Genomic DNA, 13,600 nt, shown 5'->3' with positions numbered 1-13,600 from the left:
ACAATCTTTATAAAAACTTATAAGTATATAAATTTTAATAATAGGATTATAATAAAGTGTTTTTTTTATTATAAAAGTGCTTCTATTACTAGCTTTAACTATAGATATTAGATTTAATATAAGTCTGTTAGTAAGGGTAGCCTATATATAGCACCTAATTAGGAGCTTGCCTTAACTGCCATATAGAGATATAGTAATTACACTTATATTAGCTCTTATTAATAAAAGAAAAGTAAGTTTACCTTAAAAGCAGGTAAAAGGGGTTTAAGCCGCTATTAATTTTAGAAAAGATAGTCTTTAATTTATTTTTATATTTTTATTAATATTAAGTTAATATAATAGAATATTTTAACTATATAAATAACTTATGCCTTTTATACTATAAGTTATATAAATATATAATTATATATAGAAGAATTTAGATATATCTTTACAGTAAACTATATAGACTTATAAAAAAGGATATTAATAAAGTTAAGTTATAGGCTAAAGCACTTAACCTTATTAAAAGTAATAAGGAGATATTAGCTTTACTGCTTATATTAAATACTAATTAACTAATTAAAGCACTTAATAAGCTTAAAAGTAAAGGGTTTTAATATATCTTTACTATAAAATGCCAGACTATAAGTATAAACCTAAAATAAAAAAATAAATACCTTTAGAAAGTATATAGAGTTAAGCTAGATTTAAGGCCTGGCCTATAGAAAGCCAATACTATTAAAGTAAATATAGGCTTAATATATTAAAGAGATAGTATATTCTATTAATAGCTCTTTACTAAAGGCCTATATAGTAAATACTTTAAGGTAATAAGAGGTTATAATCTAGAGAGTCTAAATGCTAAGCAGGTAAGGGAAAATATAGCTACTTAATAAGCCACTTAAGTCTTTTAGATAAGATCTAAAAAGGCCTAAAAGAAGGAAATAGAGACTATTAAAGAAATAGGTAATTTAGCTGCATTAAACTTATAGCTTTATTAACTAGAATTAACTACTTACTTAAAAGACTTTAGTAATAGGAAATAGTATTTAAGGGGCCTTATATTATTAAAATATATTATAAAGCTAGATAACCCTATAGCTAAAAATAATACTAAGCTTTAATATATATATACAGCTATTAAGTGCCTTATTTAAAAAGCTGCTAATATAACTAGGCTAAGTATAGTCTTATAGAATATACTATTTAAAGTAAATTACAAAGAATTATATAAAGAATACAGTATGCCCTTTTACTTTTAATTTAAGTAATAGACTTAGGAAAAGTATATTACTATCTATCTTTAATTCTTTACCTATACAGTTTAGGCTATTTCTTATAAGGATATTTTAAACCGGCTACTATTTAAGCTAACTAAAAGCCAAGATACTGCTTTTAATATAATAATAAATTATATAATAAAACTTATTAATATTAATAATAAAGTTAAGCTTATACTAATATTATTATAGATTATTAAATTATATTAATAGCTTAAGGATACTACCTTTATATTTTATATCTCTATTTTTAATTATTTTACTAAAGTTACTAAATATAATAATATCTTTATTAGTTTCTTAACTATTTTAAATATTTAAGATAATAAAATATAAAAGAGTTTTATAAATTTTACCCTTAAACTATTAGCTATTATAGCAATCTCTTAAGTATTTCTTATTAAGTATATAGTTAATAAGAGGGCTTTATATATCTAGCAGAAAGTAAAGTAAAGGCAGGCTAAATAAGAGGCTAAAGATAAAAGCCTAAATTACTTTAAAATTATATTTAAGATAATATATCGGTTTTTAGTTAGCAGCACTAAAGGCTAGAATACTATACTAATGCAATTTATTATTTAGCTTTATAATTATAGTATAGCAGCTAGCAGTTAGCAGGCTATATTAGGTTTAATTAGTTAGGATAATAAGAAGGTAATATATAAAGGCATTTAGGTTAGTATTTTTAGTATTTAGTTTATACTATAGACTGCTTTACTATAAGTTAAGGCATTACTATATAGGTATTTACTTTTATATAATAAGTATAAAGATTAGTTGCCTCTTAAACTTAAATTACTATAGATTCTATAGGATAAGCTTATTAATAATACAGCAGATATTAATATAGGCTATTTATTTATAAATAACCTTTTTTAGCTAATACTAGAAAGTAATAGCTAGATATTCTATAAAGTATAGATTAATATAGTTTTATAAAAAGCCTGGTTTAAAGGAGAGTCTAGAGGTAAGCCTAAGATTCTTAAAAAGAAAGCTTAGCATTATAGTAAGTACTTAAAAGAATTTCTTAAATATCTGCTATTTATAATATATTTAAGTAGTAGGTAAGCTGCCTGGTTATTAAAGCTACTTACCTTATAGTATAGAAATACCGCTAATAGAGGGATATAAAATATCCTCTATAAGTATAAAGTTATTATACTTATAGCTAGATACTATAAAGGATTCTTAAAAACCAAGTAACTTAAGATTATATACTATTTCTTACTATATAAAGTTAGTATATTAGTTATTTATTATTTATAGCTTATACTGCTGTTTTAGGAAGATATATAGATAAATACTTAAAATAAGATTAAGTTATCTTTTAACTTCTAGGCTCTAAAAGAAACCTTTAATAACTTAAATAGCAATAATAGGAAAGATAGATATAGGACTAGCAGTAATAAAAGCAATAATAAGGAGGATATATATAGGTATCCTTAAAGATTAATAAAAGCCAAGCCGCAATATCTAGGCCCTAGCCTATATTAAATATCTATATATATAACCTGTATACTATATTAAATAAGCCTTAAAAGTTATTAAGGTAAACTTACTATTAGTAGCTAGAGATATCTTTCTATTATAATTATATAATGCTATTTCTATAACAGCACTACTGCTTATATATCTCTTATTAAAAAAGCTAATAAAGGTTATAGCAGTAATAGTAATAGCAATATAAAATAGGACAGTATCTGGGATATATAAGCTTACTATAGCTCTTTAACTATAGGGTTAGTATATAGCAGGCTTATTATAAAAGGGTATTTTAAGATAAATAAATAATATATTAACTTCTAGTTTATTAGCAAAAAGTGGCATTAACTACTTAATTTCTTATTTACTATTAATAGGTTTAGAGAGCTTTTTATACTAAGGTATAAATAAAAGATACTATTATTATATTATAAAGCAATAAAAGACCTATAGCTAAGGCAATAGAAGACCCTTAGGTAAGTCAATATTGACTAGAAGCTTAGTTACCTATATAGAGATTACATTTAGTTTTATAGTAAGTAGCAGAAAGCAGTTAATATAATTATAATAAATAAGAGTCCTATAGTTATAATTATAAAGATAGGTATTAAAAAGAGTCTTTACTTTATATTACCTGCAGCTAGCTATTTTAGTAGGCTTACTGTAGTAATTATCTTACTTATATCTCTTTAAGGTAATATAATAGATTGGTACTAAAAGCTTAAAATATTATATACTAAATAGAGAAGTAATAAGGTACTTAGAGATATATTAATTGTATTTATAATATTAAAGTTAGCTATAATAAAGCACTTTCTAGACTTTCTAGAGTTATAGTAGGTTATGGCTAAAGTAGACTGAATTATTATTAATAAATACTATATAATTATAGAAAGAAGCCTATCTTTTTAGCCTAAGCTATATAAGCTAGGTACCCTTACGTTAGTTAGGGTTTAGATAATCTATCTTACTATAACACTACTGCCAGTAAATAAACTAGCATTCTTTAGTCTAATTAATATATAGCATAAAGATATTATTATAATCTAGGTAAGGATAATATATAGCAATATGGCTTATAGTATTAGGTCAGTTTTAGCCTTAACTACTAAGGAAGCAGTTACTGCTATTATTAAGTAGGTAAGGGTAATAGTTAACTAAAAGCTAAAAGAGTATCTATAGCTAGCTAAAATTATTATTTACTGCCAGTAAATAAAGGCTATAGAATATCTAGCTATAAAGCTAGGTTATAATACTTATTATTAAGAGATTAATATATAAAATAGAAAGGCAAAATGGCTTAAGTTTTAAATAAGTAATATAAAGTATAAGCAATATAGAGACAGGAAAGTAATTATAGCAATAAATACACTTAATCTTAGCATTAATATACCTAATATTTAAGTAGTAGTATATATAGAGATGCTATATAGAATAGCCAACTATATACAGTAAAGCAGGCATATAGGCAGAGATAGATAATACAGTAAGGCTATTATTATCTAGCTAGATATATAAGGTAGCTCTAGAAGGCTATAGCCACTAGTATCTAAGCATACTGCTATAAATAATTATATAAGCAGCAATATATACTGGCATATAATACTTAATTTAGTTATAGATAGCTAAAATAACTAAAAGTGCTATAAAGAGGGCAAAAAGCTATATAATATCTGCTAATACTATATAAAAAAAAAAAGAAGAGAACAAAGACAGTATAATAAAAGATAGAGAGGAAGGTAATATACAGTAACAGGAGCTAGAGGTAGAATATACTTAGTATTATGCTATAACCCTAATGGCATCCCTTGCGTTATTTAGTAACCGATAAACTAATTTTAGTAGGAAATAAAAAAACGCTAGTATGATATAAGGCAACTGATAAACTAAATCTAGGGTAACTAATAAACTCCAGTTTGCCTATAAGATATAATATAATCTTTATAAAAACTTATAAGTATATAAATTTTAATAATAGGATTATAATAAAGTGTTTTTTTTATTATAAAAGTGCTTTTATTACTAGCTTTAACTATAGATATTAAATTTAATATAAGTCTATTAATAAGAGTAGCCTATATATAATACCTAATTAAGAGCTTGCCTTAACTGCTATATAGAGATATAACAGTTGCACTTATATTAGCTTTTATTAATAGAAAAAAAGTAAGTTTACCTTAAAAGCAGGTAAAAGAGGTTTAAGCTGCTATTAATTTTAGAAAAGATAGTCTTTAATTTATTTTTATATTTTTATTAATATTAAGTTAGTATAATAAAATATTTTAATTATATAAATAACCTATACCTTTTATACTATAGGTTATATAAATATATAGTTATATATAGAAGAATTTAGGTATATCTTTACAGTAAACTATATAGATTTATAAAGAAGGATATTAATAAAGTTAAGTTATAGGCTAAAGCACTTAACCTTATTAGAAATAATAAGGAAATATTAGCTTTACTGCTTATACTAAATACTAATTAACTAATTAAAATACTTAATAAGCCTAAAAGTAAAGGGTTTTAATATATCTTTACTATAGAATGCTAGACTGTAAGTATAAACCTAAGATAAAAAAATAAATACCTCTAGAAAGTATATAAAGTTAAGCTAGACCTAAGGCCTGGCTTATAGAAAGCTAATACTATTAAAGTAAATATAGGCTTAATATACTAAAGAAATAGTATATTTTATTAATAGCTTTTTACTAAAGGCCTATACAGTAAATACTTTAAGGTAGTAAGAGGTTATAATCTAAAGAGTTTAGGTACTAAGTAAGTAAGGAAAGATATAGCTACTTAATAAGCCACTTAAATCTTTTAGGTAAGGTCTAAAGAGGCCTAAAAGAAAGAGATAGAGACTATTAAAGAGATAGGTAACTTAACTATACTAAACTTATAGCTTTATTAACTAAAATTAACTACCTACTTAAAAGACTTTAGCAATAGGAAATAGTATTTAAGGGGCCTTATATTATTAAAGTATACTATAAAGCTAGATAACCCTATAGCTAAGGATAACGCTAAGCTTTAGTATATATATATAGCTATTAGGCGCCTTATTTAGAAAGCTGCTAATACAATTAGGCTAAGTATAGTCTTATAGAATATACTATTTAAAGTAAATCGCAAAGAATTATATAAAGAATATAGTATGCCTTTTTACTTCTAGTTTAAGTAATAGACTTAAGAAAAGTATATTACTATCTATCTTTAATTCTTTATTTATATAGTTTAGGCTATTTCTTATAAGGATATCTTAGACTAGCTACTATTTAAGCTAATTAAAAGTTAAGATACTGCTTTTAATATAATAATAGATTATATAATAGAATTTATTAATATTAATAATAAAATTAAGCCTAATGGTATCCCTCGCGTCGTTTGGCAACTGACGAATTAATTTTGGTGGGAAATAAAAGAACGCTAGTATAATATAGGGCAACCGACAAACTAAATCTAGGGTAACTAACAAACTCCAGTTTGCCTATAAGATGTAATACAATCTTCGTAAAAACTTATAAGTGTATAAATTTTGATAATAAGATTATAATAAAGTGTTTTTTTTATTATAAAAGTACTTCTATTACTGGCTTTAACTATAGATATTGGATTTAATATAAGTCTATTAGTAAGGGTAGCCTGTATGCAGCACCTAATCAGGAGCTTGCCTTAACTGCCGCGCAGAGATATGGCAGTCGCACTTATATCAGCTCTTATTAACAGAAGAAAAGTAAGTTTACCTTAGAAGCAGGTAAAAGGGGTTCGAGCCGCTATTAATTTTAGAAAAGATAGTCTTTAATTTATTCTTATATTTCTGTTAATATTAAGTTAGTATAATAGAATATTTTAACTATATAAATAACCTGCGCCTTCTATGCTATAGGTTATATAAGTATATAGTTATATACAGAAGAATCCAGGCATATCTTTACAGTAAACTATATAGACTTATAAAAAAGGATATTAATAAAGTTAAGTTATAGGCTAAAGCACTTGATCTTATTAGAAGTGATAAGGAGATATTGGCTCTACCGCTTATACCAGATACTAATTAACTAATTAAAGCACTTGGCAAGCCTAAAAGTGGAGGGTTTTAATGTATCTTTACTATAGAATGCCAGATTGTAAGTATAAACCTAAGATAAAGAAACGAATACCTCTAGAAAGTGTATAGGGTTAAGCTAGACCTAAGGCCTGGCCTACAGAAAGCTAATACTATTAAAGTAGATGCAGGCTTAATATACTAGAGAGATGGCATATTTTATTAATAGCTTTTTACTAAAGGCCTATATAGCAAATACTTTAAGGTAATAAGAGGTTATAATCTAGAAAGTCTAGGTGCTAAGTAGGTAAGGGAAGATATAGCTACTTAATAAGCCACCTAAGTCTTTTAGGTAAGGTCTAAAGAGACCTAAAAGAAAGAGATAGAGACTATTAAAGAGATAGGTGACTTAGCTGCACTAAACTTGTGGCTTTATCGATTAGGATTGACTACCTACTTAAAAGACTTTAGCAATAGGAAATAATATCTAAAAGGCCTTATATCATTAAAGTATACTATAAAGCCAGATGACCCTATAGCTAAGGATAACGCTAAGCTTTAGTATATATATGCAGCTATTAGGCGCCTTATTTAGAAAGCTGCTAGTATAACTAGGCTGAGTGTAGTCTTATGGAATGTGCTATTTAAAGTAAATTGCAAAGAATTGCATAAAGAATGCAGCATGCCCTTTTACTTCCGGTTTAAGCGATAGACTTGAGAAAAGTATATTGCTATCTATCTTTAATTCTTTACCTATGTAATTTAGGCTATTTCTTATAAGGACGTCTCGGACCGGCCACTATTTAAGCTGACTGAAAGCTAAGATACTGCTTTTAATATAATAATAGATTATATAATAGAACTTATTAATATTAATAATAAAGTTAAGCCTGTGCTAATATTATTGCAGATTACTGAATTACATTAATAGCTTAAGGATACTGCCCTTACATTCTATATCTCTATTCTTAATTATTTTACTAAAGTTATTAAGTATAATAGCATCCTTATCAGTTTCTTAACTATTTTAAGTATCTAAAATAATAAAATATAGGAGAGTTTTGTAAATTTTACCCCTAAACTGTTAGCTATTATAGCAATCTCCTAAGTATTTCTTATTAAGTATACAGTCAATAAGAGGGCTCTATATATCTAGCAGAGAGTAGAGTAAGGACAGGCCAGATAAGAGGCTAAAGATAAGAGCCTAGGTCACTTTAAAATCATATTTGAGATAATATATCGGTTTCTAGTTGGCAGCACTGAGGGCTGGGATACTATACTAATGCAATTTATTATTTAGCTTTACAATTACGGCATAGCAGCTAGCGGTTAGTAGGCTATACTAGGTTTAGTCAGTTAGGATAATAAGAAGGCGATATATAAGGGCATTTAGGTTAGTGTTCTTAGTATCTAGTTTATACTATAGACTGCTTTACTACAAGCTAAGGCACTGCTATATAGGTATCTACTTTTATATAATAAGTATAAAGATTAGTTACCTCTTGAACTTAGATTGCTACAGATCTTATAAGATAAGCTTATTAATAATGCAGCAGATGCCAGTATAGGCCATTTATTTATAAATAACCTTTTTTGGCTAATGCCAAAAAGCAATAGCTAGATATTCCGTAAAGTATAGACTAATACAGTTTTGCAAAAAGCCTAGTTTAAGGGGGAGTCTGGGGGTAAGCCTAAGATTCTTAAAAAGAAAGCTTAGCATTATGGCAAGTACTTGGAAGAATTTCTTAAATGTCTGCTGTTTATAATACATTTAAGTAATAGGTAAGCTGCCTGGTTATTAGAGCTGCTTACCTTATAGTATAGAAATACCGCTAATAGAGGGATATAAAATATCCTCTATAAGCGTAAAGTTATTATACTTATGGCTAGATACTATAAAGGATTCTTAAAAACTAAGCAACTTAAGATTATATACCGTTTCCTGCCGCATAAAGTTAGTATATTGGTTATTTATTATTTATGGCTTATGCTGCCGTTCTAGGAAGATATATAGGTAAATACTTGAGATAAGACTAAGTTATCTTCTAACTTCTAGGCTCTAGAAGAAACCCTTAATGACTTAAATGGCGATAATAGGAAAGATAGATATGGGACTGGCAGCGACAGAAGCGATAATAAGGAGGATATACGTGGGCATCCTTAAAGATTAATGAAAGCCAAGCTGCAATATCTAGGCCCTGGCCTATATTAGATATCTATATATATAACCTATATACTATGCCAAATAAGCCTTGAAAGTTGTTAAGGTAGACTTACTATTAGTAGCTAGAGATATCTTTCTATTACAATTATATAGCGCTATTTCCGCAATGGCACTACTGCTTATACATCTCTTATTAGAGAAGCTAATAAAGGTTACAGCAGCGATAGTAATAGCGATATAGAATAGGATAGTATTTAGGATATATAGGCTTGCTATAGCTCTTTAACTGCAGGGTTGGTATATAGCAGGCTTATTATAGAAGGGTGTTTTAAAATGAATGAATAATGTATTAACTTCCGGTTTATTAGCGAAGAGTGGTATTAGCTATTTGATTTCCTATCTGCTATTAATAGGTTTAGAGAGCTTCTTATATTAGGGCATAAACAGAAGACACTATCGTTATATTATAAAGTAATAAGAGACCTATAGCTAAGGCAATAGAAGACCCTTAGGCAAGTCAATATCAACCAGGAGCTTAGTTGCCTATATAGAGATTACATCCGGTTTTATAGTAAGTAGCAGGAAGCAGTTAATGCAATTATAATAAATAAAAGTCCTGTGGTTATGATTATAGGGATAGGTACTAGAAAGAGTCTCTGCTTTATACTACCTGCAGCCAGCTATCCCGGTGGGCTTACTGTGGTGATCGTCTCGCTTATATCTCTCTAAGGTAATATAATAGATCGGTACTAGAAGCTCAGGATATTATATGCCAAATAAAGAAGTAATAGGGTACCTGGAGATATATTAATTGTATTTATAATACTAAAGTTAGCTATAATAAAGCGCTTTCTAGACTTTCTAGAGTTATAGCAGGTTATAGCTAAAGTAGACTGGATTGTTATTAATAAATGCTATATAATTATAGAAAGAAGCCTATCTTTTCAGCCTAAGCTATATAAGCTAGGTACCCTCGCGTTAGTTAAGGTTTAGATAATCTATCTTATCGCAATACTACCGCCAGCAGATAAACTAGCATTCTTTAGTCTAATTAATGCATGGCATAAAGATATTATTATAATCCAGGCAAGGATAATATATAACAATATAGCTTATAGTATTAGGTTAGTCTTAGCCTTAACTGCTAAGGAAGTAGTTATCGCTATTGTCAAGTAGGTAAGGATAACGGTTAACTAGAAGCTAGAAGAGTACCTATAGCCAGCTAAAATTATTGTTTACTGCCAGTAAGTAAAGGCTATAGAATATCTAGCTATAAAGCTAGGTTGCAATACTTATTATTAAGAGATTAATATGCAAGATAGAAAGGCAAAACGGCTTAAGTTTTAAATAAGTGGTATAAAGCGTAAGTAATATAGAGACAGAAGAGTGATTATAGTAATAAATGCATTTAGTCTTAGCATTAATATACCTAATATTTAAGCAGTAGTATATATAGAGATGCTATATAGGATGGCTGACTATATGCAGCAGAGCAGGCATGCAGGCAGAGATAGATAATATAGTGAGGCTATTATTATCCGGCTAGATATATAAGGTAGCTTTAGGAGGCTGCAGCTACTAGTATTTAAGTATACTGTTACAGATAATTATATAAGCGGCAATATATGCCGGCGCATAGTACTTAATTTGGTCATAGATGGCCGAAATGACTAAGAGTGCTGTAAAGAGGGCAAAGAGCTATATAATATCTACTAATACTATATAAATAAAGAAAAAGGAGAGAACGAAAATAGTATAATAGAAGATAGAGAGGAAGGTAATATATAGTAACGGGAGCTAAAGGTAGAATATATTTAGTATTATGCTATGACCCTAGTAGCCTAAAAGTATTAAGACTTTTTGGACTATAAAAAGAAGCTTGCAGATTAAGTCCTTAAGGGTTGCCTATTCTATAAGTGGCAGGGTTTAGATAATAATAAAATGCACTTAAGGTTATATTGCAATAAAGTAATAGAAATAGGTAGGCAGGTATAGGAGGCATATAAGCTTGCTATTAGTATGGAAAAGTATATACAGAGAAGTAAGGTAGTAGAGAATTTTGGTTGCTATTTAGGATATTTTATGCTGCAGGAATTATATAATAGCTAGGAAGAGAACTGTAAGGAAGGTGGCTAGAAATGGGTTATAAATGGCAAGTGCCAGTATAAGGGGGTTATAATATCTATTATTGCCTGGGTATAGATATATTTGCCTGGTGAAAGTAAAGGGCTATATAGTTAGCTTAGATTTTCCGATAGGGATAAGTAGATAGATAAGGAAAGAAAGGAATAGGTTTGGAGATAGATAGGTAGAAGGGTAGTTTAGGAAGGTATAGAGGCGTTATAAATATGTTAAGTTTTTAATAAGATGATAGAGTAGTAAGGCAAGAAAACTATAGTCTAATATATAATAACTGATAAACTCTAGCTTACTTATAGGGCAGTATAGGGATATATCTGGTCTTTAATAGAATAATAGAGTATCTAGCTATCTATTTATAACCTAATATATTAATATTATATTAGTAATTATATAGTATAGACATCTTCTTATCAAGAAGGCAGAGGAGGAGGAGGCTATAGTCCTTAAGGCAATAGCGGTATAGGAAAGCTTATAAGCTTCTTGCCACCAGGTAGCCCTTTACTTTTCCCTCTAGCAATTTGCTTTACTATAACTACATAAAATATTATAGAGAATGTAAATGCAAGCCACTTAAGTACCTGCAGTGTATTTCTGAACTTAATGTAAAGCAAAATGGTACCTAACCTCTTTATGGCAAACTGCAGTGTATTTCCTGTCTGTATGGTAGATACTATACTGATAATAGAAATGGCAACTGATGCTATAAGGGCCTTCTCTGGCCAGCCCTGCTCAATTAAGTGCCATCTCTATGCTTTCCTTTTGCTAACCTATATATAGATATAAGTAATAAAAAGAAGGATACTAATGGTAAAGAGTATGCCAGTAAAGGCCTGTAAATAGAAAAATATACTTTATTGCAGCTAAAGGGCGGTCTTAAGAGTATATAGACTAGGGACTAGAGATCCCTTGCCCTCTTAACCTATATTAGAGGTTAAGTTAGCATTAAGTGACTGTAGAGTTATTAAGTAAGGTATAGCTATGTAATTGTAACTATTATTTCTAGATATATATACTCCTATATATATTAGTCTTAGACTTTCTAGCAGAACTGTTTATAGGAATGTTAGGCATAAAGAGGAAAATCTTACTGAAATAACTAATTTAAAGTTCTGCTATGCTTAAGCTGTTAATTGCCACTAAAAATATACTAGATAACCTAGGGCTATTAGATATATATCCTGTTAGGGATAGTACTGGGTTAAGTTAGTAAATATAATAATAAGTATTGGATAAGTGAAACTATTACTATAGAATATTAGGCCTGTAATAGGGAAAATAGAGATGACTAGTAGTTCTATAATTTAGAGCTCTTAAATTATAGGGTTAGTTAATTTTCTACCTTATATATGCTTGCCAGACTTATATATTAGACTAAGAACAGACTGTATAGATATTAATAATACAGGAAGATATTAGAGTTAAGGTGTAGGGTTGTAAGTAATTAATTAATAATAACTAAAGAATAAAAGCGTTTTTCTATAGTAATTATATAAGAGTAATAAATAATATTAGACTTAATGGATATTTAAGCAGTATTTTGCCTCTTATTAATACTCCTTAAATAACCTTTATATTTTATGTTTTACTCTAATATTATTATTACTAAAAGCAATATAATGTCTTCTTATTAAAGGCACTTAGAACCATTACGATAATATATAGCTGCATAAGTATATTGATATCTTGCTTAGAATCCTCTATGTTAGTTTAGCTAGTATATTAACTTCACCCAGTTATAACACAGAGATCATTAAAGCGTTTAGTCTTATAGCCGCCCTCTTATTGCTTTTAGGTCAGACTTTATATTTACTTAAGCTCTATTTACTTAAAACATTTAGCTCTAACAAAGAATGCCGACAGCAAAGGACTGGCCTTACTGCATTATAGAACCTGCCTTAGATGCACTCTAGGATCACGACACAAGGATCTTCCCATATATCAGTCAGGTAGGCAATTATATGATAATATTGGCCTACTTAATGCATCAGGCCAGGATATAGGAGACTAGCACCTGACAGTGCGGTTATACGGCCTAATAGGCCAAGGTCAGTTACTAAAAAAAGAAATATACTATATCAGTAAGCTTTTAGGTATGCCTTATCTGGCCAGTAGAAAGGTCTTTAATAAACCTAGCCCTAGAAATAAGGCATTTAATTAAGTGTTGGCGCTCTGTTAGCTCTTACTTTTTAAGTTGAAATAAAACTATTAGTCTTTTTGCTTATCTTTTGCTCTTAATTGCCTAAGTAAGTAACCTCTAACTTAAGCTATTGGTACTATATATCCAGTCTAGGCTGATAGAGGCATACAGGCGGTTATAAAAGGTTATTAGTTTAGATATATGGTAGATCTAGGCTTTAGTGGAGCACTTTTATTGGCTAGGCCTTTGGCGAAAGTTTAGAAGAGTCGATTTACTGAAGGTTTATAATAGGGATTATAAAGTTAATAACTAATACCTAAAAGATAACTAACTGTAGGTAGGCAAGGCAGATTACTTATATC

This window comes from Fusarium fujikuroi, chromosome FFUJ_chr06 (genome assembly GCF_900079805.1).
Source record: "Fusarium fujikuroi IMI 58289 draft genome, chromosome FFUJ_chr06".
Taxonomy (NCBI): Eukaryota; Fungi; Ascomycota; class Sordariomycetes; order Hypocreales; family Nectriaceae; genus Fusarium; species Fusarium fujikuroi.
This window is presented reverse-complemented; position numbering follows the sequence as displayed.